Here is a 26,797-nt window from a genome sequence, read left to right as displayed (position 1 = left end):
TCCCATAGGAGACTTTAGCCTTGGGGAACTGTTGGACTTGATATCTGCGAGGTGGTCTTGCCCATCAGAGGAGGTCAGTCTGACCATAGTACCCCTTGGTCTGCTGGCTTCTCCTGAGGCCCCAGCCTGGCTGTGCCTGCTTGCAGTGCAGCCTTGGGTGTCCTGGAGGCCCGCATCATAGCTCCTGTTCTGGTGGTGCCTGACTAGCAGAGAGCTCCACCAGGGTGCCCCTGCAGCCACACAATAGCCTGACCCCTCCCTCCTCTTACTGCAGCTTCCCCTCAGGCCCACAGCCACCCTCCATGTGGTTTTGCCTGTACGTGTATGTGCAGGTAGATTTTGCCTTCCCTGCCCTGCTAGCATGTGTGTACTGCCCTGCCTCTGCTGCCAACAAGAGTGCACTCTGCCCCCATGGTCCCGCCATTGCAGTCAGAGCCTTGGTGGGCACAAAGCCTGTCAGCCCTTCCCACACCAGTGACCTGCCCCTGCTCGACCCTGCCACCAGAATGAAACTAGGCACAGTGAACAGCAGACTCTCCCCTGCCCTGAATGGCCACAGATGACACACACAGACCTGGGCCTGCCAGCTCCCTGCTCCCATGTTAACACCACCACCAGCATGACCACGTGCATAGTCACCAAGGGGTCCCCTTGTTTCCCCAGCCTCACTGCCTCCTCCACTGCTGTGAATTCCCACATGGAGGAAGGCACCCTGGAATCTAGTAGCACCCTGCCGCAGCCAACAGATGTGCACCCCACTGCACTGCCGCTGATGCTAGCACATGCAAACAAGGATGGATCCCAATGCCATCATCCTATTAAAGGCTTAAAGGCTTTGGCTGGCACCACCCATTGGCGTGTAGTGAGTAGCAGCCCAAGAGCCCTTTGGATGCCCCAGCACAGTGAGCTCCAAACCTAGGGGAGCTAGAGAACAAAGTTGGGGCCCAATATGAGTCCCCCAAAGTTAGAACATGCAATCCAGGAGTTGGGAGCTGAGTTTTGGCCCCCTAAAATCTTCCAGAAACAAAGGTAGGTGACCGAACCCACCTTATACCACAATCAAACCCTCAACGTCATCAAATAGGATTTAAAAAAAAAAAAACTTGGGCCGGGCATGGTGGTTCACACCTGTAATCCCGCACTTTGGGAGGTCAAGGCAGGCAGATCACGAGGTCAGGAGATTGAGAACATTTTGGCTAACACTGTGAAACCCTGTCTCTACTAAAAATACAAAAAATTAGCCGGGTATGGTGGCAGGTGCCTGTAGTCCCAGTTACTCGGGAGGCTGAGGCAGGAGAATGGCATGAACCCGGGAGGCAGAGCTTGCAGTGAGCCAAGATCGCACCACTGCACTCCAGCCTGGGTGACAGAGCAAGACTCCTTCTCAAAAAAAACAAAAAAACAAAAAAAAACTCATCCAAAGGACAGAAACTTTAAAGACTGAAGGAACACCAACACACAAAGATGAGACAGAACCAGTGCAAGAACTCTGACAACTCAAAAAGCCAGAGTGCCTTCTTTCCTCCAAATGACTGCACTACCTCTCCAGCAAGGCTTCTGAATCAGGTTGAAGTGGCTGAAATGACAAAAATAGTATTCAACATATGAACAGGAAGGAAGATCATTGAGATGCAGGAGTATCCAATGTTGAAACCCAATCCAAAGAAGCGAAGAATCACAATAAAATGATATAGGAGCTGACAGACAAAATAGTCAGTATAGAAAAGAACATAAAGGACCTGATAAAGCCAAATAAACACACTGTGAGAGTTTCATAATGCAATCACAAGTATTAGCAGCAGAACAGACCAACCTTCAGGAAAGAAGCTCGGAGCCTGAAGACTGGCTTTCTGAAATAAGACAGTTAGACAAGAATAAAGATAAAAGAAATGAAAAAGGACAGACAAAACCTCTGAGAAATATAGGATTATATAGAGACTAAATCTATGATTCATTGGTGTCCCTGAAAGAGATGAAAAGAATGGAAACAACTTGTAGAATATATTTCAGGATATCATCCATGAGAATTTCCTCAACCAAGCTAGAGAGGCCAACATTCAAATTCAGGAAATGCAGAGGAACCCAGTAAGATACTTCACAAGAAGATCATCCCCAACACACATAATAATAAGATTCTCCAAGGCTGAAATGAAAGAAAGAATGTTAAAGGCAGCTAGAGAGAAAGGCCTGGTCACCTACAATGAAAGCTCATCAGATAAACAGCAAATCTCTCAGTAGAAAGCGTACAAGCCAGAAGAAATTGGGGGCCAATATTCAACATTTTTGAAGAAAAAACATTTCAACCCAGAATTTCATATCCAGCCAAATTAAGCCTTATAAGTGAAAGAGAAATAAGATCCTTTTCAGACAAGCAAATGCTGAGAAAATTTTCACCACCACACCTGCCTTATAAGAGCTCCTGAAGGAAGTATCAAATATGGAAACCCTGTTATCAGCCACTACAAAAACACACTTAAGTACACAGACCAGCAACACTATAAAACAACCACACAAATAAGTCTGCACAATAACCAGCTAATATCATGATGACAGGATCAAATTCATACTTATCAATATTAACCTTGAATATAAATAGACTAAATGCCCTAATTAAAAGACACAGTGGCAAGTTAGATAAAGATCCAAGACTCAATGATATGCTGTCTTCAAGAGACCATCTCACATGCAATGACACCCACAGGCTCAAAATAAAGGGATGGAGGAAAATCTACCGAGCAAACGAAGAACAAAAAAGTGGGGGTTGCAATCCTAATTTCAGACAGAAAAGACTTTAAAACAACGAAGATCAGAAAAGACAAAGAAAGACATTACAAAATGGCAAAGGGTTCAATTCAACAAGAGAACTCAACTATTCTAAATTTATATGTACCCAACATAGGAACATCCAGATTCATAAAGCAAGTTCTTAGATACTTACAAAGAGCCTTAGAATCCCACAAAATAATGATGGGAAACTTCAACACCTCACTGACAGTAATAGACAGATTATCAAGGGAGAAAACTAACAAAGATAATCAGGACCAAAAATCAGCACTCGATCAAAAGGACCTGATAAACATCTAAAGAACTCTATACCCCAAAAGAACAGAATATAAATTCTTCTCATTACCACATGGCACATACTCTAAAATCAACCACATTATTAAACATAAAACACTCCTCAGAAAAATGGAAAGAACTGAAATCCTAACAACCATTCTCTCAGATCACAGCACAATCAAATTAGAAATCAAGATTTTACTCAAAACCATACAATTACATAAAAATTGAACAATCTGCTCCTGAGTGACTTCTGAGTAAATAATTAAATTAAGGCAGAAATAAAGAAGTTCTCTAAAACTAATGTGAACAAAGACACATCATACCAGAATCCGTGGGACACAGTCAAGGCAGTATTAAGAGGGACATTTATAGCACTAAAAACCCACATCATAAAGTTAGAAAGATCTCAGTTTAATAACCTAATATCAAAACTAAAAGAACTAGTGACAAAGAGCAAACAAACCTCAAAGCTAGCAGAAGACAAGAAATACCCAAAATCAGAGCTGAACTGAAGGAGATAGAGACACACACACACAAAAAAAAAAAAATTCAAAAGATCAGTGAATCCAGGAGTTTGTTTTTTTCTCTGAAAAGTTAATAAAATAGACCATTAGCTAGACTAATAAAGAAGACAAGAGAGAAGATCCAAATAAACACAATTAGAAATGACACAAGTGATATTACCACTGACCCTACAGAAATACAAATAACTATCAGAGAATATTATGAACACATCTATGCACACAAACTAAAAAATCTAGAAGAAACTGATAAATTCCTGGACACATACACCCTTCCAAGACTGGACCAGTAAGAAATTAAATCCCTGAACAGATCAATAACAAGCTCTGAAATTGAATCAGCAGTAAATAGCCTACCAAAGCCCAGGACCAGACTGATTCACAGCCAAATTCCACCAGATGTACAAAGAAGCACTGGTACCATTCCTCCTAAAACTATTCCAAAAAAATTGAAGAGGAGAGGCTCCTCCCTAACTTATTCTATATGTCCAGAATCATCCAGATACCAAAACCTGTCAGAGACACAGTGAAAAAATAAAACTTCAGGCCAATAACCTTGATGAATATTGATACAAAAAATCCCCAAGAAAATACTGGAAAACTGAATCCAGCAGCACATCAAAAAGCTTATCCACCACAATCAAGTAGGCTTTATCCCTGGAAAGCAAGGTTGGTTAAACACACACAAATCAATTAATGTAATTCATGATATAAACATAACTAAAGACAAAAAAAAGACGTGATCATCTCTATAGATGCAGAAAAGACTTTTGATAAAATTTAACACCACTTCATGTTAAAAAAAAATCTCTCAATAAACAAGATATTGAAGGAGCATAGCTCAAAATAATAAGAGCCATCTATGACAAACCCACAGCCAACATCATACTGAATGGGGAAAACTTGTAAGCATTTCCCTTGAAAACCAGCACAAGACAAGAATGTCCTCCCTAAACACTCTTATTCAATGTAGTATTGGGAAGTCCTGGACAGAGCATTCAGGCAAAAGAAAGATAAGGGGCATCCAAACAGGAAGACAGGAAATCAAATGATCCCTGTTCATAGATAACATAATTCTATATCTAGAAAATCCCATAGTTCTGGTCCAAAAGCTCCTTAAGCTGATAAAATAACTTTAGTGAAGTGTCAGGATACAAAATCAATGTATAAAAATCACTAGCATTTCTACACACCAACAACAAACATCAAGCCAAGAGCCAAATCAGAAACATAGTTCCATTCAAAATTGCCACACACACACACGCACACACACACACACACACACAAATACCTAGGAATACACCTAACTAGGGAGGTAAAAGAACTCTACTTCTCAAAGAAATCAGACATGATACAAACAATGAAGAAACATCTTTTGCTCATGGGTAGCAAGACTCAATATTATAGAGATGATACAAACAATGGAGAAACATCTCTTGCTCATGGATAGCAAGAATCAGTATCATTAAAATGGCCATAATACCCAAAGCTATTTAGAGATTCAATGCTCTTTCTATCAAACTATCAATGATATTCTTCACAGAACTAGAAGGAACTACTTAAAAATTCATATGGAACCAAATAAGAACCCAGATAGCTAAGGCAATCCTAAGCAAAAAGAACAAAGTTGGAGGCATCATGCTCCCTGACTTTACAGGGCTACAGTAACCAAAACAGCATGATACTGGTGCAAAAACAGACACACAGACCAATGGGACAGAATAGAGAGCCTAGAAATAAGGCCACACACCTACAACCATCTGATCTTCAACAAAGCTGACAAAAACAAGCAATGGGGAAAGGACTTTACATTCAATACATGGTGCTGGGATAACTGGCTGGCCACATGCAGAAGATTGACACTAAACCCCTTCCTTACACCATATACAAAAATCAGCTCAAGATGGATTAAAGACTTAAATGTAAAACCCAAAACTGTAAAAACTCTGGAAGACAACCAAGACAATACCATTCTAGACATAGGAATGGCCAAGATTTGTGACAAAGATGCAAAAGGAATTGCAACAAAAGCAAAAATTGACAAATGGGATCTAATTAAGCTGAAGAGCTTCTGCACAGCAAAAGAAACCGTCAACGGAGTAAACAACCTACAGAATGGGAGAAAAATTTTGCAAACTATGCATCTGACAAAATCAAGCCTCTATAAAGAACTTAAACACCTCTACAAGGAAAAAAACAAGCAATCCCATTAAAAAGTGGACAAAAAACATAGAACTTTTCAAAAGAAGACATACATGCGGCCAAAAAGCATATGAAAAACAAAAAGCTCAACATCACTGATTATTAAAGAAATGAAAATCAAAACCACAATAAACTACCATATCACAGCCATCAAAAAATAACTAATGTTTGCGAGGTTGCTGAAAAAAAGGAACGCTTACACACTGTTAGTGGGAATGTAAATTAGTTCAACCATTGTGGAAAACAGTGTGACAGTTCCTCAAAGACCTGAAGACAGAACTACCATTCAACCCAGCCATCCCTTGCTGCATATGTACCAAAAGGAATATAAATTGTTCTATCATAAAAACACATGCACATGTGTGTTTACGGCAGCACTATTCCCAATAGCAAAGACATGGAATCAACCTAAATGCCTATCAATGTTAGACTGGATAAAGCAAATACGGTACATATTCACCATGGAATACTCTGCAGCCATAAAAAAGAATGATATGGCTGCATGATGGAGATGGAGACCATTATCTTTGGCAAATGAACACAGGAATAGAAAACCAAATACAGGTTCTCACTTAAAGTGGGAGCTAAATCATGAGAACACATGGACACAGAGATAGAAACAATAGACATGGGGGGCCTACCAGAGAATGGGGAGGGTGGGAGGAAGGAGAGGATCAGGAAAAATAACTAATGAGTACTAGGCTTAATACCTGGGTCATGAAATACTCTGTACAAAAAAAACCTCATGACACAAGTTTACCTATGTAACAAACCTGCACATATACTCCTGAACTTAAAAGTTAAAAAGAAGAAAAAAAGAATTACAAAATGGTGTACACTTGTTGAAAGTGTATATATGGCAATTAATCATTTTTACAACAAATCTATATCATTGTGCAATCAAAACAAAACAAAGGATTATGAAGGGAACAGTAATTCCTCATATTGAAAACCTATAAGCTTTGTGTGAACACCATGTATAAAAATAGTGAAAGTTTTTATTGTAAAACAAAAAAGAGCCTGATTCTTGTTTTTTAATTTATTTAATCTATATTGGATTGTTGACAATGATATTCATGAGGATAATGCATATCTAAGCTATTTCTATGTACTTTTTCCTTTGTTTCTTGAGATATAATTCACATACCATAAAAGTACCACTGTAAATGATACAATTCTATGTTTTTAGTATACCATATTTACAAGATGTAAACCATAAGCACTATCTAATTTTAGGACGTTTTTGTTACCTCAAATGGAAACCCCATACATACATAATTTTAAAGAAACAGAACATTAACTATATTTACAAATCTAAACAGTGTATTCACACAGACTTATTAGTACAAGAGCAGGAATAAGGAAGTGTTGCAGAAGTAAACAGTTGGAAGCCATTCAAGCGTTACCCAAGGTGAAGGTTGCCCAGTGAAAATGAACATCTCGTCTTCCTGGCATGTATATTCTTACTAGTGAGATGCATAAATCAAGCTATGAAAATTTGATGAAATAAAAGTCAAACTAAAACTCCTTTTTCTTTGATTACATTACTCTTTACTATTCCACATGCTTAAAATTTGGGTTCTGGAGTAGGTATAAATTTTCAGTCTACCCCATATTCATCTTTTCTTCTAACCAGAACTCCACATTCCCCAAACTCCCCTCCTCCTTCTTCAGGGAACTGCTCCTTCGCTTTACTCCAGCTATGTAATTCTCATAGCACCTGCCACGTTCTTAAAAATTCAGGCTGTAGTTACAGTAGAAAACAATGGAAGACAGAGTTAATGAATGGAGAGAAACAGAGTCCTAATGAAACCATTTGAGACCTTGGGCCTCAAGGTCTGCACCTACACCTAAAAGCCAGACATACCTTCTGGACTTTTTAGTTACATAAGGTATTAAATTATTTATTTTGCTTATGCCAGTTTGAGTTTCATTTTCTGGAGCTCACAATCTAGAGTCCTAAATGATGCAATATATCAGTATATAATGTATAGAGGATCCACTGTCTCTAAGCTATCCATGAACTTGAAGCTCTGTACACAACGAATTATTTCAGTAAAAAATCAAAACACCAAGATACTAACATACAACTGCAGTATATAAAGCAATCGAATCTATGTTCATCAGTTCTCACACTGCTATAAAGATACTATCCAAGACTCGGTAATTAATAAAGGAAAGAGGTTTAATTGATTCACAGTTCCACATGGCTAGGAAGGCCTCAGGAATCTTACAATCATGGCAGAAGGCAAAGGGAAACCAAGGACCTTCCTCACGTGGAGAAAGGAGACAGAAGTGCAAGCAGGGGAAATGCCAGACATATAAAACCATTAAATCTTGTGAGAACTCACTCACTATCACAAGAACAACATGGGGAAACTTGCCCCTATGATCCAATCACCTCCTTCCCTTGATACATGGGGATTATAGATCCCTCCCTTGACACGTGGGGATTACAATTCAAGATGAGATTTGGGTGAGGACACAGAGCCAAACAATAACCAAGTTTAACCTTCAAGTCCATTAAAGTCTACAAATGGCCAAGTGAAAACAGCACACTCCTCTCAAATTACGGTAATTTTTAAACTGTGAAATACAACTAGAGAAAGCTTTTATCTGTCTCATTTGCCAAGTTAAAGGAAACGGGAGCAACTTTGATTTTTTTCTTATCTTAATTCACACAGTGACTAATAAAGTTTAGTTTCCACCAAATATGCCTATGAGAAACCCCTGAAGTTGACTGTCAACATGTTATCCTGTAACTCAAGATGGCAGCAAAATCTCAGAATAAAATCATGCAGATTAGATAGAAGATCATAAGTGTACCCTCAATATATCTCTCAGGTGATTAGAAAAGCAAAGATTTCTCAGAGTCAAGAATACCATACCTCCATCCCCCATGGGACATTCTTTTTTTTTTTTTGGTTTTAAGAAAATGACTCCAATGTCTCACTATTGAGTTACTAAAGCATTCATAAATGCAAGTCAGACACAAGTAGATAATCTCCAAAAGTGAAATGAAATAAACCACATAAAATTTAGCTTGATTATGTATTAAAATGAGTTTCTGAATTCACACTTCAAAAACAAAATAAATTATGTATGGAACTGAGTTACGCTACTGCTTTGATGTCAAAACCAAAATGTCTCACATCGTCCACATGAAGAAAGTTGTTAGTAAACAAAAAGAAGACAAGCTTGATTATTTTTGACAATGATTATATTTTTAAATGTATCATGTTTATGAAAACTTTTATCCAGTGGCAGTTATTCACTTTCCCATTTCCTGCTATACTTTGACTAGTTAAATCTATGACTGGGTGTTGGCCAGGGCTAGGGTCTCAAATATTTGATTGTTTGAGGTCACACATAATGATTTTAAATCAATATTCTGTAAACCTTGGGAAACAGAAAATCGTTCTATACCCCTACACAATCCTGCAAATAATAAAAATAATAATATAAATAATTAGGTCATTCTAAAATTTTACACCATGTACAACTCACCTTATCAGGGTGCAGACAGAAAGAATTTGGAGATGTTTCTAAAAATAATCTGCCTACACAATCTTTATCAGTCAAAGCATCAGAGGACATGACATTTGAACTCTGTTATAACAGATTATCAAGCAAAAATGATGGGTAAGTGTATTATAAACAAAGGGAACACAATGGTTCTCAATAGGGAGGGTCCTCCCTTCAGGGAGCAATATCTGAAGGTATTTTTTATTGTTAAAATTGGGAGGGTGCTATTGGCATGTAGTGGGTAAAGGACAGAAGTGCTGCAAATATCCTACAATGCACAGGAAAGCTCCCCACAGCAAATTATCTGGGCCAAAATGTTAGTAGTGTCAAGGTTGAGAAACCCTGAGCTAGAGAAAAGGAAGGGAGAAATAAATGAATATGTTTAAAGAACAGGGCATACATTATCTATTAGTTACCTATTAGTTATCTACAAATTATCACAAATTCCGCAACTTGAAACACACATTTATTATCTCAGTGAATTTCTGTGGCTCAGCAATCTGGGCACAGGTTATCTGGATTTTCTGCTTAGGGACTACAATCTTCATAAGAGGCTGCAATCAAGGTGTTGGCCAGGGCTGGGGTCTCATCTGAGGCTTGACTGGGGAAGGAGCTGCTTCCAAGCTCACATGGTAATTGGAAGAATTCAGATCCTTGCAGGTTCTCAGACCGAGGTCCTCAGTTTCTTGCTGTTTATCAGCCAGAGGTCATCCTCTATCCCTTACCATGTGTGTCTTTCCTTAGGGCAGCTCACACACAATAGGGTAGTTTGTTTCAATATGGCAGCTTGTTTCTTTCAAAGCCAGTAAGAGTCTGTTAGCCTCTCTAGAGATAGGTTTTCACAATGACTAGCAAGAATAGGAAATCAATAAATAGTTGTTGAATTAAGATGAAATAAACATTAAGATTTTCACTGATTGATTAAGCATCTTATTTTTCTGACAAATAGCTGAGTGATCTGAAGTCTTTATAGACAGAATATATATGGTGTAAATTTGAGCTGAAGGCTTTTGATGAAATAGAGTAAAAAACATTGAATCTATAATCAGCAAAAGGGTAAGCAGAAAAGAGATCTAATATCCATTCTATTACCTCTACGAACTAGGTAATTTTCAGACATCATCTGAGTAAATACTTATGACAAGCTTTATTTTATAAATGAGAAACATGAAGCACTAGGAATTTCTGTGACTTGCACCTCTAGAAAAAGCTCAAAATTGTAACTCCAGAACACTGGAATAATGAGCTCAGTGATTGTCTCCCCAGAAAAAAGAAATAAAACTGGTAAAAACTACTTTTAAAATACACACAACAGTCATCTGGCGAGTGTCTTAAGAACATACAGCAAATGGTGAAACATTTATTCAAGAAAATCTTGTAAATATCAGCAAGAAAAGCAAGTCTGTGGCCTTTGGGTTGCAACCAAAAAGACAAGAGTTCTATTCCTTCCCCACACCTGGTTTGGGGCTACAGTTCCCCCGCAGCAGGAGTAGGCTGCCACCCTGCCCCAACCATACCCTGTGCTGCAGAAACTCTATTCCAGATGGTAGAGAGCACCGGGTCTCTCCATCTCTGCCCTGGCTCAAAGAATGGAAGTCTACTCCAGCCACAATACTGGGTTCCAAATTGCCCTCATCTCAGCTTGCTCATAGGGCAGAGATTTCACACATGAATATGGAGACCAGGGACTGTTACCTCTTCTCTTGTGGCCACTTGAAGAGTGAGGGGTTTCATTCCAGAAAAAGCAGGCTTCCACCCCTAGTTATGATACTGTGGCTCAGGTGTTCTGCCCAGGGAGAAAGGCAGGCCAAAAGGAGACTTAATTTTGGAACACCACAGCTCTGCCTAAAAGGAGACTTCATTTGGAACAGCACATAGAGAACTTTATGTCTAAGGGTTTTGTGAAAAAAATAAAATAAAGATTTTATGGAGGTGATTTTTAAAAACACTCAAATTTCCCAAAGTTTGTCTCCAAATCCCTTGCTGCTCACTGTCTGCCTTCAGGATGAGAAAGAGGTAAGTTAGACAAAAATATTAAAGTATGGTTAAGGAAAGAAAATACACCACTAAGTAAATTTTATTACTAAAAAATGCAAAAGGTAAATAACTAGTTGAAAAAAGATAAATTCTAAAGATAATTTTCTATAAGCATTTTTTCATTTAAGTTTTAAAACTGCATCTTTAGGGAAAAAATCAAGTCTGATGTTTATATTTCATTTACTAGTTTTCATTTAATTATGAAATGTTATAATTTAATAAGCCCTACAGTACTCTCCATTTCCTACATTCCTTATTCTAGACCATATTTTGGACTGCTCACAGCCATGATAAATTTTTCTCTTATCCACATTCATCGGACTAAAAAATAAATATGCCTTTTCTATAACATAATTTTTGTATAATATAACTAACTCAAAATGTGATACATGAAAATAAACTTTTTAATGGAAAAAGTCAATAAGGTTAGGTGTGGGAGCCCGCACCTGCAATCCCAGCACTATGGGAGGCCAAGGCAGGCAGATCACTTGAAGTCAGGAGTTCGAGACCAGCCTGGCCAATATGGGAAAATCCCATCTCTACTAAAAATACAAAAATCAGTGTGCGTGCCTGTAATTCCAGCTGCTTACTCAGGAGGCTGAGGCATGAGAATCACTTGAATCCAGGAGGCAGAGGTTGCAGTGAACCGAGATCACACCACTGCAGTCTAGCCTGGGTGATGGAGTAAGACCCTGTCACACACACACACACACACACACACACACACACACCAGCAGAAAATTAGAATTAAATTATTATTGGTCAGAAATAACACAATCCTTAAAATCTACAGATGATAATGATAAGGAAGGACAAAGGGTGACCTAGTGAAATGGTATGAGTCTCAAAGGACTCACAAAGTTTCCAGTTTCCCAGAATTACTTTGCAGAAGCAGTTTTGAGCTCTAGCAGCCTTTTCCTTTGGGGCTAGCAAGTAGTTGTCTCCATCCAGAAATACTGGAATCCATTTCCATCATACCTATTCTCAAAATATGCTGATAAATTTAACTTCAATTTTAGTAACCTACCTCTCAAAAATAGGGTAAGGCATGGCACCTTAATTATTACCCAGGTTGGTATGTTTATGTGCGAGGCTAAATTTGGCAACTTTCCTCGAGATCCCAGGGCTAAAGAGAAGAAACCCTTGACATCTGCAAGGGATAAGTCTTGGTTTCTTGGATAATTCCCAATTCTGGACTATAATAGCAGCAAATAATTTTCCCCACAAATCGCACCAAAGAATGGTTTTACAAGAATTATTATAAGCATAGTGGAAAATAGAAAACAACAAAGCCACAAGAAATAATAAATAATAGTATCAGCTAACATTGATTTTCTATATGCTTGATGTACTTTACTCGTATTAACTTTTTTAATACTTGCAAAAATGCTGAATTATAGTTTAAGCTCTCCCACCAAATAAATATCTCTCTTCTGCCCAGCAATCATATATTGCAGCTTAAATTTATGCCTTAGAAAAATGGCCATTTATTATATGACATTGACCTATCAGAAGGTCTCACAAATGGTTGAGACCAAGAATGAATGCCATGGCTGATAACCTCCCAGCTGTGGTAGCTACAGGGCTTTCCTTCTGCTTGAGAAAAAAAGCAAAGGGAAAAGTAAAGGGGACTTTCTCTTGCACCTGAGATACCAGCACAGCCACAGCGAGGCAGAGCACCAAGTGGGCTCTTGGCATTCTCAATTCCAGGACTTGACTCCTGAATGGTGTATTAGTCTGTTTTCATACTGCTATAAAGACATACCTGAGACTGGGTAACTTACGGAGAAAAGAGGTTTAACTGACCCACAGTAGTTCTGCAAGCTGTGTAGAAGGCATGGCTGGAGAGGCCTCAGGAAACTTAAAATCAGGGCAGAAGGCAAAGGGGAAGCAGGCACAATTTTCACACGGTGGCGCAGGAGAAAGAAAGTGCAAAGGGGGAAGTGCCACACATCTTTAAATCATCACATCTCAGGAGAACCCACTAGCATGAGAACGGCAAGGGGGAAATCCATTCCATGATCCAATCACCTCCACCAGATCCCTCTCCAACGCTGGGAATTACAATTGAATATGAGATTTGGGTGGGACACAGAGCCAAACCATATCAGATGGCATTTCTGGACCTGCCTTGGTCCAGAGTGGAGCCCACTATCCTGAAGGGTAAGTCCAAGGCCAGGCAACATACATCAAAAGCTGACTTAATAGCCTTTGGGACTTAAGGGAACATTGGTCTGGCCATCCTCTTTGTGGCCTGGGGTGGTGGTGTCTACCGGGTGAGGCTCCTCTGCCTTTAAAAAGAGGAGGGAAGGGTGGGAGGACTGCATCTTGTGGTTTGAGTGCAAGTTCAGCTGCAATAAAATAGAACACCAGGTAGACTTCTAAGGTTTTTTTTACTCTAGTCCCTGACTCTCAGACAGCTCCTTTGGACCCAACCAGGGCCTGGGGCACCTTGCCTCCCTGAAGGGAAAGATACAGGCCTGGCTTTCTTTGCCACTTGCTGATTGTAGAGCCCTAGGGTTTTGAGGGGACATAAGACAGTAGCCAGAAGGTAGCTACAGCAGGCCTTGGGCAAGACCCAGTGCTGTGCTGGCTTCAGGTCGGATTGAGCACAGTCATGGTGGTCACCACACGAGTGCCGTGTCACTCCACTCCTAGCTTTAGGTGGGTCCGAACAAAGACAGACTCTGTTTGTTTGGGATAAAGGAAAGAAACAATATAGAAGGGAAGAAACAAGAGTGTCTGCCCAGTAATCCAGAGAATTCTCCCAGATCTTGTCCAAGACCATCAAGACAGTACCTCTATAAGTCTGCAGGTGCCACAGCATTACTGGGGCCCCTAAAGTAAATACAGCTTAGATCACAACACCCAAGTCCTTTTAGATATCTGAAAAACCTTTCCAAAAAGGACAGCTAAAAATAACTCAAGACAGTGAAGACTACAATAAATACCTAACTCTTCAATCCCAGACACTGAAGAACATAGTCTACTAGCATCAACACCATCCAGGAAAACATGACTTCACCCAATGAACTAAATAAGCACCAGGGAGCAATCTTAGAGAAACAGAGTATGTGACTTTTCAGGCAGAGAATTCAAAATATCTGGGTTGAGGAAACAAAAAGATATTAAAGATAACACAGAGAAGGAATTCAGAATGCTATCAGATAAATTTGATAGCAGACAAGCAGACCAAGAGATTGAAATAATTAAAAGAATCAAGCAGAAATTCTAGAGTTGAAAAATGCAATTGCCATACCGAAGAATGCATCACAGTCCTTTAGTAACAGAATGGATCAAGCAGGGGAAAGAATTGGTGAGCTTCAACACAGGTTATTGGAAAACACAGGTCAGATGAGACAAAAAAAAAAAAGTAAAAAACAATAAAGCACACCTACGGGATCAAGAAAATAGCTTCAAAAGGACAAATTTAAAAGTTATCAGCCCTAAAGAGGAGGTAGAGAAAGAGATGGGGTAAAACGTTTATTCAATGGCAGAATAACAGAGAACTTCCCAAACCTAGAGAAAGATATCGGTATCCAAGCACAAGATGGTTATAGAACACCAAGCAGATTTAGCCAAAAGGCGACTACCTCAACGCATTTAATAATGAAACTCCCAAAGGTCAAGGATAAAGAAAGGATCTGAAAAGCAGCAAGAGAAAAGAAACAAATAACATAAAATGAAGCTCCAATAGGTCAGTCTGATAGTAGGCTTCTCAGTGGAAACCTTACCGTTCAGGAGAGAGTGGCATGACATATTTAAAGTGCTGAAGGAAAAAAACTTTTACCCTACAATAGCATATCCAGCTAAAGTATCTTTGAAACATGAAGGAGAAATAAAGACTTTCACAAACAAAGGCTGAAAGATTACATTAATACCAGACCTGTCCTACAAAAAATGTTAAATGTAGTACTTCAGTGAAAGAAAAAAAAAAGGATATTAATGAGCGATAAATAATCATCTTGATGGCAGTGGCTTCTGCCATGATGCTGGTTGCAGCAGGGAAGCATGGCTGGGGCTGCACACTCCATGGAACTGGTGGGAGCCCTCCCCTTCTGAGTCAGGGAAGGAGCTCCCTGGGTGTCACTGCAGCCACCCAAAGGCAACTGCAGACCCAGGCCTCCCGCTCTATGGAGCAGGCAGGAGCCACAGCCACCCAAACCGCTGCTGTGGATCTGGGCCTCCCTGTGCTCTGGGAGAGGGGCTGGGAACAGGCAGGATCTGACCTCCAAGGTGCAGCTGCAGCTGCAGGACCCTCGACTGCAGATTTGGGCCTCTGGTTCCATGGATTAGGCGGGAGCCACGGACAAGCAGGAGCCCCACCCCTTCCGAGAGCAGAGCGAGAGCTCCCGGGTGCAGCTACAGCCTGCCTCCCAGGCACAGGAACCTGGGCATCTCTGCAGCCTGCACCCTCGGGGGCCCCAGAAAGGAACCCCCCAATCCCTGCAGGCTTTGGGGTGTCTTCTCCTGCTGCCTGACCTCTCTCCACTCCTGTAACCTGTTCTAATCTCTGAGTAGGGGATTGGGGCCAAGCCCCAAGGGCCATGAATGGCAGCTGGAGACAGATTGATTCCTGGGCAGAAGAACGCAGGTCCCCAGTAAGGCCCCATCTTTAGGCCAGGGAGGGCCTGAAGGCTGGGGGCTGGAGTGTCAGACTCACAGACCAAAGAGGGGTCTCCTGGTGCCTTTTCCAGGCTGCCCATGGCCACCCATGGCCACCCATGGACTAACTGGAACATATTTCCTCCTTTCTGAGGTCCATAAAATTCCTGGGCTCAGCCAGAGCAGGGCAGAGGATGACCAGAGGATAAAGAGGGCAGAGAGACAACGGGAAAACCAGCTGCAGAGAGGAACTACACTCTGCTGAGAGCTGCAGATGACAGGACAACCAGTTGCAGAGAGGAGCTACCCTCTCTGCTGAGAGCTGCAGAGGTGACCTGCCAGTAGAGAGGAGCCACCCTCTCCAAGGCCTCATATCTGCTGAGAGCTACAGACATCAGGATGACCAGTAGCAGAGAGTAGCTACCCTCTCCAAGGCCTCCTCACTGCTGAGAACTGAACACTTGACAGTAATCTGCCCACAGAGAGGAGCTACCCACTGCAGGTCTCCTGTGAGCTGTTGTAACACTCAATAATGCTCATCTTCATCTTGTTCACTCTTCACTTGTCTGCATACCTCATTCTTCCTGGACAATGTGGGACAAGAACTTGGGCAAAGGCACTGCAGTCACAGAGGTTTCTGGCCAGAAAATCGACACCCTAAAGATCTAATAACAATCTGAGGGTACAAAACTCACTGTAAGAGTAAGTACACAGAAAAACACAGAATATTGTAACACTGGAACTCTTATCCTAAGTAGAAAGACTCAACAATGAACCAATCTAAAATAATAACTACAACATTCCAAGACATAATGAGTACAATAAAATATCAACAGAAACAACAAAAGTTAAAAATTGAGGGGATGAAGCTAAGGCATAGAGTTTTTAATAGTTTTCTTTTTCCTTGCTTGTTTAGGCAAAAAGTGTTAAGTTGTTATCTGGTTAAAATACTAGGTTGTAAGATAGATTTACAAACCTCATGGTAATCTCAAGCCAAAAACATACAGTGGATACACAAAAAATAAAAAGCAAGAAAACTAAATTATATTACCAGAGAAAATCACCTTCACTAGAGGAAGATGGGAATGAAACAAAGAAGGGAGAGAAGACCACAGAGCAACCAGAAAACAAATAACAAAATGGCAGGAGTAAGTCCTTACTTATCAATAATAACATTGAATGTAAAACTATAATAAGATATCATCTCACCCCAGTTAAAATGGCTTATATCCAAAAGATGGGCAATAAAAAATGCTGGCAGGGATGTAGAGAAAAAGGAACCCTTGTACACTGTTGAATGTAAATTAGTACAACCCACTATGGAGAACAGTTTTGAGGCTCCTCAGAAAACTAAAATTTAGCTACTGTGTGATCCAGCAATTCCATTTCTGGGTATGTACCCAAAAGAAAGAAAATCAGTATATCAAAGATATATCTGCATGCCTCTGTTTGTTGCAATACTGTTTACAATAGCTAAGATTTGGAAGCAGCCTAAGTGTCCATCAACAGATGAATAGATAAAGAAAACATGGAACATATACACAATGAAGTACTATTCAACAATAAACAAGAAAGAGATCCAGTCATTTTCAACAACATGGATGGAACTGGAGATCATTATGTTAAGAAAAGAAAGGCAGGCAAAGAAAGACAAGCATTGCATGTTCTTATTTGTGAAATCTGAAAATCTAAACAATTGAAATCATGGACATAGAAAGTACAAGGATGGTTACCAGAGGCTGGAAAGGGTATTGGAGGGCTGGAGGGAGGTAAGGATTGTTAATGGGTATAAAAAAATAGAAAGAATAAATAAGACATATGATTTGATAGCACAATAGGGTGATTATAATCAATAATAACTTAATTGTACATTTTTAAATAACTTATAAAGTATAACTGGTTTTTTTGTAATTCAAAGGATAAATGCTTGAGGGAATGGATACTCGCATTCTCTATGATATGCTTATTTCACATTGCATGCCTGTATCAAACATCTCATGTATCCCATGAATATATACACCTACTATGTACCCACAAATATTTTTAAAACTTTAAAACTTAAATTTAAAAAAAAAAATAAAAGCACATTAGATTGGTAGAACAAAAGATCTGGGTCAGACATTGTACAAACACAGCCTTATAGGTCCAGTCTTCTCTACATGTGTGTTTTGTTTGACTCACACTGTTTTTGCTTTTGTTTTTGCTCATTGTATTTTTCAATTAAAATATTTTACATATAATTCTGAATTACCAACTTTTATTTAAAAAGCAGATGAGGTGAGCCACAGTGGCTTACACCTGTAATCCTAGCACTTCGGGAGGCCAAGGAGGGTGGATTGCTTGAGCTCAGGACTTTGAGACCAGCTTGGACAACATGGCAAAATCACATCTCTACAAAAATACAAAAATTAGCGGGTGTGGTGGCATGCATGCCTTAGTCCCAGCTTCTTCGGGGGCTGAGGTGGGAGGATCACTTGAGCCCAGGAAGCAGAGTTTGCAGTGAGCCAATATCGCACCACTGCATTCCAGCCTGAGTGAGACCCTGTCTCACAAAATTAAAAAATTTAAAAAATTTAAAAATGAAAGGCAGATGATCTGTCTATATTGAGCCCTCATTTTCACATATAAATAGTTTCAACTGTGTGGCAGTGACCTTTCCTCATGCTATTTACCACATTTCTCATGACCTCCTTTTATGTTATATTTTATAATGCTACATTATGTTTCTTACTTGGCCTTACTAACAGTTGACTCTGTGACCATTGACCAAACTTCGTTTTTTTCTTTCTTTTTTTTCTTTTTTGAGATGGAGTCTCACTCTGTCGCCCATTCTGGAGTGCAATGGCGCAATCTCGGCTCACTGCAAGCTCTGCCTCCTGGGTTCATGCCATTCTCCTGCCTCAGCCTCCCGAGTAGCTGGGACTACAGGCGTCCGCCACTACGCCTGGCTAATTTTTTTTTTTTTTGTATTTTTAGTAGAGACGGGGTTTCATCGTGCTAGCCAGGATGGTATCGATCTCCTGACCTCGTGATCCACCCGCCTCGGCCTCCCAAAGTGCTGGGATTATAGGCGTGAGCCACCGCGCCCGGCCCATTGACCAAACTTCTAACAAATATTGTGCCACCAACAAGCTGACTGACCTCAAACAAGTTAATATATCTCTTTTGGACTCAATGTCTTCATATGACATTGGAGGAAGGGGTCTTAGGGCAGTTGACATCCTCACCTCTGAATTCTTCAGACTCTGCTATTTATTCTAAAATTTAGAATGCTCATTTGTTAGAAGTAGACTGCCTGCTGTAACTTCTACTATCAGTGAAATCTTCTTGTGACTATCATTAAAATAAATTTAAAAATAGTTTTATTAATGCTTTTAGTCACCAGAAAAGAATTCACTAATTTAGGAGCTCTAAAGAGAAATATTCAATCTCAAAGCCCTCAAAACGGCTTATCTGATGTCAGACTTGATTTGGAAAATTTTGACTGAACAGCTTCTGTTTATAACTTGGGAGCTGTTGACCTCAATTAGATTACAGCTGATATTGCTTATTTAAAGCCCAAATAAATATTAAAGAGAAGAGAAAGATGGGGGTGTATTCATTTTCTTCAATTAAATCTTTCACACAACTGATTGAAGAAGTAATTTTCTCAGTAGTCACCCAAACTTTCTTTGCCATAATTACTCTGCATTGTCTAATTTGGATTTGTTTTCAATCTACTCTTTCAAAAAAGTCACTGAGTACTTTTTTTACTAGTATCTCCTACTTTATGTCATGTTCTCAAAGGCATGTTATATATTCATTGGATCATACCAGAACAATTGTGAATCCATCAAATCATTCTGGGATCATAAAGAATACAAGGTAAGATTTTTCCAATAAACAAAATATTTAAAGGCAAACTGTTAGGTGTATTAATTGTGCTTTTTTTTTTTTTTTACGCTTGTCATTACGGAAGTTCCTTTTTATTTTTCCAAGTGAGAAAAGTGTAAGGTCTTGTCACTCACAGTGTGGTGTATGAACAACTACATCAGCTTTCTCTGGGAGATTGTTAGGCAAGCAGAATCTCACACTCTAACCCTGCTGCACTAAAACTCATGGTTTAGAGTGAGAGTAGATCATGGCCAAGAAGAATCCTCCAGTGATAATTCTCTCCCACCCGCCCTGGCAGGAACAGCAAATTGAACAACTATACACACAAGAAAGCACTTTCATAAGAACCAAATTCACAGTACCTGGTTTTAACATCATACCGGACGAGAAAGGGAAAGAGAGTATTGAAATCAGAATGGATTAAAGACAAATATTAGACCTCAAACTACGAAACTACTAAAAGAAAACATTAGGGAAATTCTCCAGGACATTGGACTAGGCAAGGATTTATTGTGTAATACTCCAAAGCACAGGCAACCCAAGCAAAAATGGACAAATGAGAACACATCAAGTTAAAGAGCTTCTGCACAGCAAAGGAAACAATCAACAAAATGAAGAAACAACCCACAGAATGGGAAAAAATATTTGCAAACTATTTATCTGACAAGGGATTAATAACCAGAATATGTAAGGAGCTTGAACAACTCAATAGGAAAAAAATCTAATAATCCAATTTTAAAATGGGCAAAAGATTTGGACATTTCTCAAAAAAAGACATACAAATGGCAAACATGTATATGGAAAGGTGCTCAACATCACCGATCATCAGAGAAATACAAATCAAATGAGATATTATTATCGCACCCCAGTTAAAATGGATTATATCCAAAAGACAGGCAGTAACAAATGCTGATGAGAATGTAAAGAAAAAGGAACCCTCATACACTGTTAGTGGGAATGTAAATTAGTACAGCCACAATGGAGAACAATATAGAAGTTTCTCAGATAACTAAAAAGATAACTACCATATGATCCAGCAATCCTACTGCTAGGTATACGCTCAAAAGAAAGTCAGTAAATCAAAGAGATATACTTTTATTTTATAATAAGCACTGCCATGTGTTTATTGCACTGCCATGCTTATTCACAATAGCCAAGATTTGGAAGCAACCTAAATGTCCATCAGCAGATGAATGGAAAAAGAAAATGTGGTACATATACATAACAGAGTACTATTCAATCATTAAAATGTAGGAGATTCTGTCATATGCAACATGCATGGAACTGGAGGACATTATGTTAAGTGAAATAAGCCAGCACAGAAAGATAGACTTCACATGTTCTCATTCATTTGTGGGAGGTAAAAATTAAAACGATTAAATTCATGGAGATAGAGCATAGAATGATGATTACCAGAGGCTGCTAAGAATAGTGCAGGGCAGGGAGGGACCCTACCTGGTTAATGGGTACAAACATATAGTTAGATAGAATTAATAAGATCTAGTATTTGATAGCACAACAGGGTGATTACAGTCAACAAAACTTGTTATAGATTTTTAAACAACTACAGGAGTATATAAATGGGATGTTTGTAACACAAAGAAATGATAAATGCTTGAGGTGATGGATACCTTATTTGCCCTAATGTGATCTTTTCTTTAATTTTTCTTTTTTATTTCAATTAGTTTTGGGGGAACAGGTGGTGTTTGGTTACATGGGTAATAATGATTTTGGTGCACCCATCACCTGAGCAGGTGTAGAGTAACTGTACCTGATGTGTAGTATTTTATCCCTCACCCCCTCCTGCCCTTCACCTCAGTCCCCAAAGTCCATTGTATCATTCTTTGCATCCTCATAGCTTAGCCCCCATTTGCAAGTGAGAACATAAGATATTTGGTTTTCTTTTCTTTTTTTTTTTTTTTTTTTTTTGAGACAGAGTCTCGCTCTGTCGCCCAGGCTGGAGTGCAGTGGCTTGATCTCAGCTCACTGCAAGCTCCGCCTCCTGGGTTCACGCCATTCTCCTGCCTCAGCCTCCCGAGTAGCTGGGACTACAGGCGCCCATCACCTCGCCCAGCTAGTTTTTTGTACTTTTTAGTAGAGACAGGGTTTCGCCGGGTTAGCTAGGATGGTCTGGATCTCCTGACCTCGTGATCCGCCCGTCTCAGCCTCCCAAAGTGCTGGGATTATAGGCTTGAGCCACCGCGCCCGGCCGATATTTGGTTTTCTATTCCTGAGTTACTTCACTTAGAATAATGGTCTCCAATTCCATCCAGGTTGTTGCAAACGCCATTATTTTTATTCCTTTTCATGGCTGAGTAGTATTCCATGGTGTGTGTGTGTGTGTGTGTGTATCACATTTTCTTTATCCACTCATTGATTGATGGGCATTTGAGCTGGTTCCATATTTTTGCAATTGCTAATTGTGCTGCTATAAACATGTGCGTGCACATATCTTTTTTGTATAATGATCTCTTTTCTTTTGGGTAGATACCCAGGAGTTGGACTGCTGGATCAAATGATAGATCTACTTTTGGTTATTTAAGGAATCTTCACAGTGAAAAGGAAACTACTAGTGGTGGTACTAGTTTACATTCCCACCAGCAGTGTAAAAGTGTTCCCTTTTTACCACATCCACGCCAACATCTATTTTTTTATTATTATTACGGACATTCGTGCAGGAGTGAGGTGGTATCACACTGTGGTTTTGATTTGAATTTCCTTGATAATTAGTGATGTTGAGCATTTTTTATATGTTTGTTGGCCATTTGTATGATTTCTTTTGAGAATTGTCTATTCATGTCCTTAGCCCACTTTTTGATGAGATTGTTTTTTCTTGCTGATTTGAGTTCCTTATAGATTCTGGATATTAACTCTTTGTTGGATGCATAGTTTGCAAAGATATTCTCCCATTCTGTGGTTTATCTACTTACTCTGCTAACAATTTCTTCTGCTGCGCAGAAGTTTTTTAGCTTAATTATGTCCCATTTATTTATCTTGGTTTTTGTTGCATTTGCCTTTGGGTTCTTGGTCATAAAGTCTTTGCCTAAGCCAATGTCTAGAAGGGTTTTTCCAATGTTATCTTATAGAATTTTTATGGTTTCAGGTCTTAGATTTAAGTCTTTGATCCATCTTGAGTTGATTTTTGTATAAGGTGAGAGATGAGGGTCCAGTTTCGTTCTTCTACATGTGGCTTACCAATTATCCCAGCACCATTTGTTAAATACGGTGTTCTTTCCCCACTTTTATGTTTTTGTTTGTTTTGTTGAAGATCAGTTGGCGCAAGTATGTGGCTTTATTTCTGGGTTCTTTATTCTGTTTCATTGGCCTATGTGCCTATTTTTATACCAGTAGCATGCTGTTTTGGTAACTCTAGCCTTATAGTATATTTTGAAGTTGGGTAATGTAATGCTTTCAGATTTGTTCTTTTTGCTTAGTCATGCTTTGGCTATGTAGGTTCTTTTTTGATACCATATAAATTTTAGAATTATTTTTCTAGTTTTGTGAAGAATGATAATGGTATTTTGATGGCAACTGCATTAATTCATATATTGCTTTTGGCAGTATGGTCACTTTCACAATATTGATTCTATCCATCCATGAGCATATTTGTTTCATTTGTTTGTGTCATCTGATTTCTTTCATCAGTGTCTTGTAGTTTTCCTTGCAGAGGTCTTTCACCTCCTTGGTTAGGTATATTCCTAAGTATTTTGATTTTTTTGCAGCTATTGTAAAATGCGTTGAATTCTTGATTTGATTCTCAGCTTGGTCACTGTTGGTATATAGCAGGACTACTGATTTGTATACATTAATTTTGTATTCTGAAACTTTACTGAATTTATTTATCAATTCCTGCCCTGATGTGATTATTATGCATTGTATGCATATCAAAATAACTCATGTACCCCATAAATATACACACCTAGTATGTATACACAAAAATTAAAAATAATTTTTTAAAAAACTCTACAGTTTAACAAGACCCTCTGGTGATTTATGTGTAGATCATAATTGGAGAAGCTAAGGTTTAAGTATGTTCCCCAAAACTCATGTGCTGGAAGCTTAATCCTCATTACAACATTGTTGGGAGATAAGGCCGAATGATTAGTGGTGGTTAGACCATGAGGGCTTCACCCTCATGAATTGAGTAATGTCATTATCACTGTAGTGGGTGAGTTATCACAGGAATGGTTTCCTTACAAAAGGATAATTTTGGCCCCTTTTTCTCTCATGTGCCCTCTCTTTGTGCTTCTGTCATGGGATGATACAGCAATAAATACCTTGCCAGACGATCTTGGACTTCCCAGTCTCCAGAACCTTAAGCTAATATATTTTTGTCTATAAATTATTTAGTGAGTAGTAGCATGTTGTAGCAACACAAAACAGAGAAGCATTGGTTTGGGGCACAATGGAAGAGTAATGTGTAAGCCTGAGCTCTAATCCTGATTCTGCCACTTACTAGCCACGCTAAATTTTACCTTAGTTTCTTCATCTTAAAAGTGAGATTAAGTAATAACCCCCAGGGATGTTCGGTGATTTTATTTCATTGCATCTGAAGGCCAGAGTAATCCCTCAATAAATGTTTGTTAAATCTAGCTACAAAAAAAGTTGGAACCATTTAGTAACCCCCTATTAAAAACCCCTAAAATATCTGTCAAATCTAGCTACAAAAAAGTTGGAACCATTTAGTAACCCCTTTAACTTCTACTTTGAAGTTAAAACTCAAATATATTTTACATATCATTATTCCCCATGAGTTGAATCTGTTCATTTTTATTAAAATGTATAATTAGTTTCTTTGATGTTTCTTCTTAAATTCTCAAATGGAGACTGAAAAAGAAATGGTTTCTTCTCCTTCCCTCTATCTTCCTTCAATTTATCTTTCCTCAAAACACAAAAGAAGGGGAGAATCCTAAATAGAAAAAAATCAAATGAGCACAATAGCAATTTTTCAGAACTTCAAAATGTATGTAAGCAAATTAAACTCTTTCAAAGCTGCACATGTAGCCCTGAAGAGGCCCTTCTGTTAAATGGTTAAATAACAAGAAAAGAACACAAAGCAAACTTGTACATAGCATGTATCCAATGTCTGTGTAGAACCCTTGATCTGTTCAAAGGGAAATGGCAGCAGGATAGCCAAAGAGCAGAAGCTTGCCAAACTAAGTAAAGAAAATCAAGACAGAGAGCAGGAATAAATGTAACAAAGATACCATAACAATATCTTGGAGTTAGGGTCAGGTGGAATAATTCTTATCTCTTTCTCCTTTTGAAGGGCAGATTAGAACATGATAATTGGAGTTCATATGATACATGATTAAAGTCTCTGGGTAATCGCAACTTACAATATCCTGATTATTTCACCTTATTCTTCCTGAAAAAAAAGATATATTAGAGGTATATGGCTAAAATATGGGATGTGGGTGATCAATAGCCACAAGGAGCACCTGATGTCAGACTCTTTGATTAATCTGGGACCCCAGGTTTTGAAATAAGGACCAAAGCTACAAACTGTAAAATAGTAAATTGTGTCTGTAATATGAAAGAAACTGCTCTTTCAATTTTGGTTAATGATTGGTTTTTTTCTACATAAATGATTATCTTATCAACCAAATTAGTAGGATTTTTAAAATTCATTGTATAAAATACAGTTTAACTCAAGTGACTCTCTAGTTACAACCTGCTTGTGGATCTTAAGTATAGCTACTTCAATCCTTTTTGCCAACGCCACTAGATTAATAGTTCTACCAAATGGCAAGGCTTCCATCCTTTCTGATGTCTCTTAGATACTCCAAAGTGGATGGGGACTATCTCACATAAAATTTACACAACTTCCTGTGTCTCTGCTATCCTTATGCTCTGGCACTTTACATTCCTCTTAGCTAATTCTGCTTGGCATAGAACCCACATGGTGTCAATGGCCTTTGACATCGTTGGGAGTGTCTATCTTCTCAAATTCTGATGCTTGGGATGACATCCTATCTGCCTCCAAGTTCCTGTCATAAACACCACCTGATACTTTATTCTGGTCACCAATACATTGGTGTTAACCCAACCTTGACCTCCAGTCCTCACCTCTCTCTGACTGGTAGAGAAACGATGTCCACATTTTCATTCCTTCCATGAGAGGGAAGAAGGAATCTGACAGCAGAAATGTTTGGGCTCATAGTAATAAACTGCTTTTAACTTCCACACATTGTCTCTTTTCCAGGGTCATAAGTGACCACAGAAGTCTGAGCTGTGAAAATTTAAAAGCAGCCTCACATTTGTACCCTACATCAATTCTCTCTTCCCATTGTGACAGACTCTTTCATTTGTTGTGGTAATTCTTTTCTCTTAGGAACCCCTTTGTCTCTTGTTTTACTCTGGTTTCCTTTGAAGATTTTAATGAAGCCACTTTCTATCCTTCACAAATGTCATGACGTAAGAGTCTGACCCTGATGTCAGACAAAGCCAGAGGTGGAGTTAGAAGTTATGAGGTAGACTGACAGTAAAGTATTTGATACCTTGCTATGTTCAGTCTGACTGACTTTGCTAGTCCCAAATTTTAAAACTAATTAATAGCACATTTTGAATTATTAGAGACATAATTTTATAATAAAATGGTCCTAGTCGGCATTTTACATGCAAATACGTTCTCAAATATTGAGAGCACTTGTTTCAAGTCTCAGATCAATCTCAATGTTACTTGCTAAAAATGTGAAGGTAGGATATGAGCTCAATAATCAGATTACAAAATTCACACCTACCATTAATTCTATTTGCAAATTAACATATGAAATAAGAACGTACTCATAGTCTTTAACTTTCAATAATAAACATGTTTCAAATAAAAGAATCTTGGTAAAAATAAAGGCCAATGACTTCATTTTTTTATTTTATTTTTTAATGATTTCAACTTTTATTTTAGAAACAGGGGGTACGTGTGCAGGTTTGTTACCTGGTCATATTGTATGACCATATTGCATGACCATATT

Source organism: Colobus angolensis, unplaced genomic scaffold (genome assembly GCF_000951035.1).
Source record: "Colobus angolensis palliatus isolate OR3802 unplaced genomic scaffold, Cang.pa_1.0 Scaffold422, whole genome shotgun sequence".
In the NCBI taxonomy this organism is placed as follows: Eukaryota; Metazoa; Chordata; class Mammalia; order Primates; family Cercopithecidae; genus Colobus; species Colobus angolensis.
This window is presented reverse-complemented; position numbering follows the sequence as displayed.